Source organism: Equus przewalskii, chromosome 11 (genome assembly GCF_037783145.1).
Source record: "Equus przewalskii isolate Varuska chromosome 11, EquPr2, whole genome shotgun sequence".
NCBI lineage: Eukaryota > Metazoa > Chordata > Mammalia > Perissodactyla > Equidae > Equus > Equus przewalskii.
The window spans coordinates 31,945,001-31,953,191 of record NC_091841.1 but is presented as its reverse complement, the minus strand read 5'-3'; the positions used below and the strand labels follow the sequence as shown (position 1 = coordinate 31,953,191).

At 57.4% G+C, this 8,191-nt stretch overlaps 1 long non-coding RNA gene across 1 annotated transcript; it reads right to left on the bottom strand.

The window, feature by feature from the left end:
* Positions 1–259: 259 nt before the first annotated feature.
* Positions 260–3,267, bottom strand: LOC139074402 (uncharacterized). Its single transcript, XR_011523994.1, has 4 exons — positions 2,982–3,267; positions 2,283–2,549; positions 1,656–2,099; positions 260–466 (listed from the first exon to the last, which is right to left on the bottom strand). It is a non-coding gene; the product is annotated as an uncharacterized lncRNA (long non-coding RNA).
* Positions 3,268–8,191: the final 4,924 nt, after the last annotated feature.

The window sequence follows — 8,191 nt, the reverse complement described above, 5'->3', positions numbered from 1 at the left end:
CCAGCTCCTGCCACGCCTGCTGCCCCCAGCCCTGGCCCAAGACATATGTCTGAGGGGTCTCCCAGAGGGTGTGGCCCTGTTCTTGGTGTGGCCGCAGTGGATACCCTGGGAGGAGGTGGGAAGACGTGGGTGAGTAGAAGAGGGTGCCTGGGTAGGGGGTGAGCTCCCTGTCTCAGGAGTGTGCAAGCAGAGGCTGGACCACTGGTGAGTCCTGCCCGAGGCCGTGATCCTTGAAGGAATTTGGGAGGCAGGGTCTAACCTGAACATCATTATTGAAGCATGGTTTTATGAAATGCCATTTGAAGCGTCCTGTGACAACAAAATTTTGAAAAGGTAATTCGAGTTTTGATGCCTCGGTGGCACAGATGAGTAATTTGGAGTGGAGCTGTCTTGAGGGCACGAGCAGGGCTGGGGCCTTCACTCATACCCATGTTGGCCTCCAAGAAGACTTTGTCACAACTCGAACCTGTGATTAAACAAAACGAGGTGAATGTGAGGATGGGGCCGGGCTGCAACTCAAACGCATGTGGGCTGTGCTGTCTAAGTGGGTCACGGGGGCCGGCATGGACCTGGACGGGACAGGTGGTGAGACCACCCATCTGGGTCTGGTCTGGGCCGGTTTGAACCGTGGGGACGGCTGCTGTGGTCCGCCAGGGCAGCAGGCTCAGCTCTCATGCTAGAATTGTTCCCCTCTGACATCTCGTAATGTGAGGTCCTCCTGGACACTCGGGGACCTCAGCAGGGGAGGAGATGTGCCCCACACAGCTTCAGGCAGCTTGGTCTTCGTCACAGCTTGGTCTTCTAGAAACCAGCAGAATGGGGCTCAGCTGCCTTCTCTGCCCCTCTGACAAGAGTGAGGGGCAGTCAGGACCCCTTGTCTGTCCCAGCCCCTTCGGGTGGCCCCCCTGACTCCCAAGAATTCCTTCCCGGGGTCTCCAGAGGCACGAGGGGATTCCCAATGCCATGGGCCTGCACTGTTACTCCAGGTGCGGCCCAGGCGTGGCCCAGGCTGGGGCTCAGGCGTCACCCGAGGGGAGCGGCAGGACAGGAAGTGCCGGATCCGGGTGCGCCAGGGCGTGGGCTGTGAGGCTGGCCATCTCGACCTTCTCTGTACCAGGACGAGCCGCTCCCCGCTGTGCACCTCACTTCAGGAGTGTCTTTCTCCGACTTTGGTGAGAGAAGCAGCACCTGGCAATGTCTTGGGGATACAGGGGGTGACACTGTGCATCGCTGCCTCCCTGGGTGCCTCTGTGTCATATGGAGTAAAACTTTCAGAGTTGGGGCCAGGCCTGGGTTCTTGACCTACTGCGTGCCAGGCACTTTGCACAGATGACCTCGCTGTGTCTTCCCAAAGCGCCACCAAACCCCTCGGCTGGCAGGTAATGAGGCTCGCTGGGTGACAGGCCGTATGGGGACTGACCCCCGGCCAGCCCCTCTAAAGGCCAGGACTCTGACCATGGCCCCCTTTCTCTGCGCCCACTGGCTGGGGCAGGGAGCCTGGCATATCTCAGGCACCACCCACATTTGCCCCACGAACACCCAGCGGCCTTGGCTGAGCCACGCCCTCCCTCTCCAACACTCCCTCTGCAAGAGGAAGTGACATCCGGAGGGGAAGACACTGGCCCCACCCAGCTGCCCGGCCCTTGGCCACTCACCCATCTCCTCTGGGCGCCTCAGGTGGCCTCCGCTCCAGAGGGCAGCCCGTGGGAGCCAGGAGGGTGCCCTAAAGCAGCAGCTTCAGTCCCGAGGGGCTGGTCCAGGGGTACAGATTCCCCTGCTCCCCACAGACCTTGTCCTGAGGCTACTGTGAGCCAGCCCGGGCCAGCTCTCGTCCTCATTTCCCTGGGAGACGCTGGGCTTGGATGTGAGTGCACATGCTCATGTGTATAACATAGTCGCCAGCCAGAGACCTCCTTTTTCCTCCGTCTTCCTCTCCTACATCTAATAATTACTTGGTTAATTGAAACTGTTTTGTCACAGGAACCAACTGAAAGAGCTCCCAGTGGCCAAAGTGGGAACAACGTGAGCGAGAAAATCAATAATGTTGTATTGGACAATAACCCACAGTGTTCAACAGACATCCGTGAATCCATGCTGGTCTAAATAAGAAGGAATAAACAAATCAATGGTGGAGAAGAGACGAATCGCCCGCACAGAAGAATCCCACATAATGTGTGTGGATACACCTCCTTTGCGGGGGGAAACCCAGCTCCCAGGTGGCTGCGCACAGCGACTTCCTTCCCTTCCGGAGGGCATGGGATGGAAAGGGGAAGCACACACACCTCACAGGGAAACGTCATGTCGGGAGCCTGTGTCCTGATGTGAGGGGAGCAGAAGGGCACTTCACCCTGTGGTCTTCCTCCCCAGACCAACGCGCCCAGTGCAATCATGACGTAAACATCAGACAAATCCCCATAGAGGGGCATCTTACAAAAATCCTGACAGTCCTCCTCCAAACCATCAAGGTCACCAGAACAAGGGAAGTCTGACTGCCAGAGGAGTCTAAGGAGACGCGATGACTGAGTGTCTGTGGTGTCCAGGATGGGATCCTGGGACAGAGAAAGGACATTAGGTAAAGGCTAAAGAAACCTGGATAAAGTATGGACTTGAGTTAACAGTAATGAATCGATATCAATTGATGGGTTGTGACAAATGTCCCACACCCACATCGGATGTCAATAATGGGGGGAACTGGGTGTGGGGTACATGTGAACTCTCTGTACCATCTTTGCAACTTTTCTGTAAACCTAAAACTGTTCTAAAATAAATCTTAGTTAAAAACCTGGCTTTGTCCACCACCCGGTCTCACGGCACAGGGGAAGCAGGCGTCTGGAGCTGGCTCTGCCCGTTCACTCGCTGTGTCGTGAACTCTTGGCCCCGAGCTAGCCCAGCCCCACTCCACTAACTGCTCGTCCACCCAGATGTCCACTCGTTCAGGGATGCCACCTGCTCGCTCACCCATCCTCCCTTCCCTCACTCACCTCCATGCAGCTGTTTATTCATTCAGCTCTTTGCTTGCTCCTGCCTGCTGCCTCTGTGTACCTGGGCAGCCAGGAGGCGACAGCCTGCCCCATCCTAACGGCCGTCCAGGGGGAAGCCCAAGAGAGGTCCCCCTTCTCCCCCATCAGAGATAAGCTGGGGGCCCTACCCCTGAGCCTGCCCCAGCCCCTGCCAGCCGAGCTGGGTAGCGAGCTCGTTGCCTTCCTGTAGCCTTGTGCAGGGCCAGGAGAGGGGAGACGTGTCAGGGCCACGCGGGGACTTGAATTTGGCCTCTGGCCTTCTCTCTGCCCTTTGCCTTGATTCCAAAATTGTCCCCAACAGCCCAGACATGCCACTACCCGTCCTGGCGCAGCATCTCCCGAGCCTTCCGCTGGGAGGGGTGCAGACTTTCCCCTCCTGGTCGCCTAATGCCCGGGTCAGCTGTGTGTGCCCTGACAGGCCTCCGGATGGACCCCCGTGGCCTGGGCAGCCCCGCTTCCCCCAGAAGCACCCACCTGGGCTTGCGGGGCATACCCTGGCCTGACCTCTGAGTAACTGAGCCAGACCCAGGAAGATTCTGGGGCAGAGCGTGTCAGGGCCCCTTTGCCATCTCAGATCTTAGGCAGTCAACTGCTCCCTTCCCCTACCTGGCCCCCAGGGGCCTGGCTCCTGGCCCTGCCCCTCCTCCCGGAGCCTGGCTCCTCCCTCCATGGGGGCGGTGGGGTTGGAGTTGGGGCTGGGGAGGGCTGTGCTGCTGCATGCAGGGGCGGGGGAAGTCATGAGTGCCAGGGACAAATCCCTCCATCCCTGTGTGTCGCCCCAGGAGCATGCGGGGCTCAGGCACTGTGGAGTCCATGCTTGCCCAGGGGCCATGGCCATGGGGCTAAGACTCAGGTGTCCAGTGACCATGAAGGAGCAGAGAAAGGGCTGGAGGGGCCCCTGGAGTGGGAGGGGATATCCTGCAGTGCCCCCGGGGCAGGGCTGGGGGGCCTGGTAGACCCTCCCTGGGCCCAGGCCTTGCTGAGGAATGTGGACCAGATCCCCCTGCCTGGGGATCCCTGGCCCCCTGCAGCCTCCAGGGCAAGTGTTTCCAGCCCCACTCCTGGAGATGTGGTTTATTGAACTCTCCATGAAGAGAACGTGCAAAGGCCAGAGGCTGCGCAGAATCTGCTGCACCTCCAACCGTCGCACTCAGCAGTGTCCACGCCTTTCCGGGGAGCGCAGGGAGCTCTGCGCATCGCCCGCCCCATTCAGACACGGTAGGTCCAGGCCCAGGTCGGGGTGCTCCCCTCTCGCCACCGGGGCGGGTGAAGGGGCCTTGGGAGGAGGGGGCACCATGTGGGTGGATCTGAAAGCAGAATGAGGAAGAGGGTGAGAAAAGACTTTGGGTGGTGAGTTCAGTGTCAGCGTCTGTTAAGGACTGAACATCTGTGTCCCCCCCCCCAAATTCTTATGTTGAACCCCTAGCCCCCCATGTGATGGTTTTAGGAGGTGAGGCCTTTGGGAGGTGGTTAGGGTTAGATGCGGTCCTGAGGTCAGGGCCCCATCATAGGATTAGCGTCCCTAGGAGAAGAGACACCAGCTCCCCCCCACCTCCCTCTCCCCCTCCCCTCCTCCTTCTCTTCCTCCCCCCTCTCTCCCTCCCCTCTCCTCCCTCCTTCTCACCCTCCTCCTCTCCCCTCCTTCTCTCCCTTCTCCTTCCCTCTCCCCTCCCCCTCCCCTCCCCCTCCCACTCTCCTCCCCTCCCCCTCCCTCCCTCCCTCCCTCCTCCCTCTCTCCCCCTCCCTCCTCCCTTCCTCTCTCCCTCCTCTGTGTGAGGACAAGCCAGGAAGAGAGTTCTCACCAGGACCCCTGACCTGCTGGCACCTTGATCTCTGACATCCAGCCTCCGGGAACTGTGAGAAGTATACTTCTGTTGTGAAGCCGCCACCTGTGGTGTTTTGTGACGGCCGCCCCAGCTGCCCTGAGACAGTGCCCGACGTTCATTCATCCATCCGTCCATTCATTCTGTCATTCATTCACCCTCACTGGGAGGCACTCAGCCACTTCTGAGGACAGCAGTGGTTCAAAGAGACACGACTGGCAGCATCGTGGGTCGTGTTTAGTGAGAGGAGGGACTGCAGAGGCAGGGGGCAGAGAGGCCAGGAGAAACCCAGCAAGAGGCCAGGAGCAGAGGCTGGGCGAGGTGAGGCTGGGCGGGCCAGACCTGTGGGGCCCCGGGGCGGAAGCAATAGACGTGTGGGGTAGGGGGGCAGTAGGGGTAAGAGGAGAGGGGTGGTTACCCCTAGGCCTGACTGGGCCCCCCCTCCAGGTCCCCTGGCCTGTCCTGGCCCCAGGACCCGGCTGGCCCCGGGCAGGGCACCCTCGGGCCTCACAGTCACATGAGCCGAGGGCTGCCCTGTGCATACACAGGTTTGCGGTGCAGTTCTGATAGTCCAACTCCAGCTCAAGACCAAGGCACATGAAAGGATTGGTTGGGGGGAGGTGCTGTGTCAGGAAGCACCTGGAGCTGCAAGGAGGATGGAAGGGACACTGCGTGAGTGACAACGGAGGCCAGATTGTCGCTCAGAGGGTGCTGTGGCAGGGCAGTGATCCGGAGAGCCTACCCCACAGGGACCGAAGGCCGGGCTAGCTGATCCCGTGTCCCCAGAGTGGAAATGCATGGGCAGCCCGTAAAGGCTCCCTCGATGGGAAGAAGCGAGCCCCAGGTCAGGTGCGCAAGTCTGGCCAGAACCCCTGAAACAGAGTCAGGGCCCTTCTGTTGTTCCCAGACTGCAGCCAGTTCACAAGCCAGAGCCCTTGAGTGGAGGGGAGGCCGGTCCCCTCCAGAGGACCCCGGGACACTATCAAAAGTGGCGGCTGTGTATCTTGCTTCCCACCGTCCCCAGAGGTCCTACTGCCATTTTCCTGGGTGACTGTGCACAAGGGCAGGGGACATTACCAGACTTTGGGGACTACTGACACTGGCTCTGAACTGACTCCAATTCCTGGAGACCCCAGACCCCACTGGGTCTGACAATTAGAGAAAGGGCTTGCCGAGGCCAGGGGTCAGTGGCATTTTAGCTCAGCTCTGTTTCAACGGGCCCACCCGAGCCCACCGGGGAATTATTTCCCCAGTTCCGGAATGCATAGTTGGGACAGACATACTCAGCTGGTGGGATCCCACACTGGTTCCTGGACTGTGGAGCGAGGGCTTTTGTGGCGGGAAAGGCCCAGGGGAAGCCGCCAGGACTGCCTCGACCTAGAAAGACAGTACAGCAAACTCGATGCTGCCTCCTTGGAGGGACTGCAGAGGCTGGCACCACCACCAAGTCACGAAAGACGCGGGTGGTGATTCCCACCACATCCCTGCTCCCCTCGCCTGCTCGCCTGTGCAGAACACAGATGCACCTTGGAGAATAAATGATGGGAGTTACGGCAAACTCGACCAGGACCCCACCGCAACTGCTGTTCAGAGGCGGCGGATTGCTGGAGCAAATCAAAACATCCCTGGCCACCTGGTATGCTGCCACTGATCTGGGGAAAGCTTTTTTTAAAAAGAGATTTTCCTTTTTCAGCAGTTTTAGGTTTACAGATAAACTGAACAGAGAGTTCCCATATGCTCCTCTCCCCACAGGCAGCGTCCCCTGTTGTTATTATCTTGCCTTAGTGTGGGACATTTGCTACAGTTGATGAGCCAAAATTGACACATTATGATTAACTAAAGTCCATAGTTGACATCAGGGTTCCCTCTTGGTGTTGGACATTCTAAGGGTTTGGACGCATGTTTAAGGACCCATATCCACCATTACAGTATCGCACAGAGTCGCTTCACTGCCTTAAAATCTCCTGCTATCTGCCTGTTTATTCTTTCTTCCCCCTGAGCCCCTGGGGACCACTGATCTTCGTGTCTGTATCGTTTTGCCTTTCCCAGAACATCACATAGTTGGCATCATACACTATGCAGCCCGTTCAGACTGGCTTCTTCCACATAGTGGTAAATATTTGAGGTTCCTCCGCGTCTTCTCAGGGCTTGAAATCTCATTTCTCTTTATCGTGGAATGATACTTTGTTGTCTGGATGTACCACGGTTTGTTTATCCATTTACCTGTCGAAAGGCATCTTGGGTGCCACCACATTTTGGCAATTATGAATAAAGCCGTTGTAAACATCCACGTGCAGGTTTTTGTGTGGACGTGTTTTCAGCTCCTTTGGGTAAGTACTAAGGAGCGTGATTGCTGGATCATATGGTAAGAGTGTGTTTGGTTTTATAAAAAATCACCACACTGTCTCCCACAGTGGCTGTACCATTTTACCTCTCCGCCAGCGATGAAGGAGTGTGTTTGTTGCTCCACATCCTCGTCAGCACTTGGTGTTGTCAGCCTTCTGGATTTGGGCCATTCTAATAGCTGCGTGGTGCTATCTCACTGTTGTTTTCATTTGCATTTCCCTGACGACATAGGACGCAGAGCATCTTCTCACGTACTTATCTGCCGTGTGTACATCTTCTCTGGCGAGCTGTCTGTTCCAGTCTCTTGCCCGTTTTTTAAATTGGGTTGTTTTCCTATTGTGGAGTTGTAAGAGTTCTTTGCATATTTTGCATACGAGTCCTTGATCAGATATGTGTTTTGCAAGTATTCTCTCCCACTCGGAGGCTTGCCTTCTCATTCTCTTAACAGTGTCTTTCACAGAGCAGAGGTTCCTAATTTTAATAAAGTCCAGCTTATCAGCCATGGTTCTGGTGAGGCGTGTGACCCCTCTGTACCTCTTAGCAAAGACCACCAGAGAAGCGGGTTGCCGTCAGCTGGCACCAACAATCAGTCTTCACTGTCCTGGCTCAGGGTATACCCACTCTGTCACGATCTAGCCTGAGGGCTCCTGGATCAGCTTTCCCTCCCGCACGATGTCGTGTTGGCCCATTACCTTGATGGCATCACACTGACCGGGCCGGCTGAGCAGGAAGCAGTGCTGACTCAGACACCTTGGTGACACCGAGGGTAGGGAACAAATCCCACAGGAACGCGGGGGCCTGCCACTTTGCAAGGGGTCCGGTGGTCTGGGGCGTGTTGAGATCCACATCTGGCCCTTCCTCCTACTTAAGAAGAGGTGCAATGCCTGGTGGGCCTCTTCAGATTCTGGGGGCAACACATAGTGAGATCTGCCCATTGGTCGAGGGACCTGGAAAGCCGTTGGTCTGAGTGGGGCTCAGAGTGAGAGAAGCCTCCGAAACAGG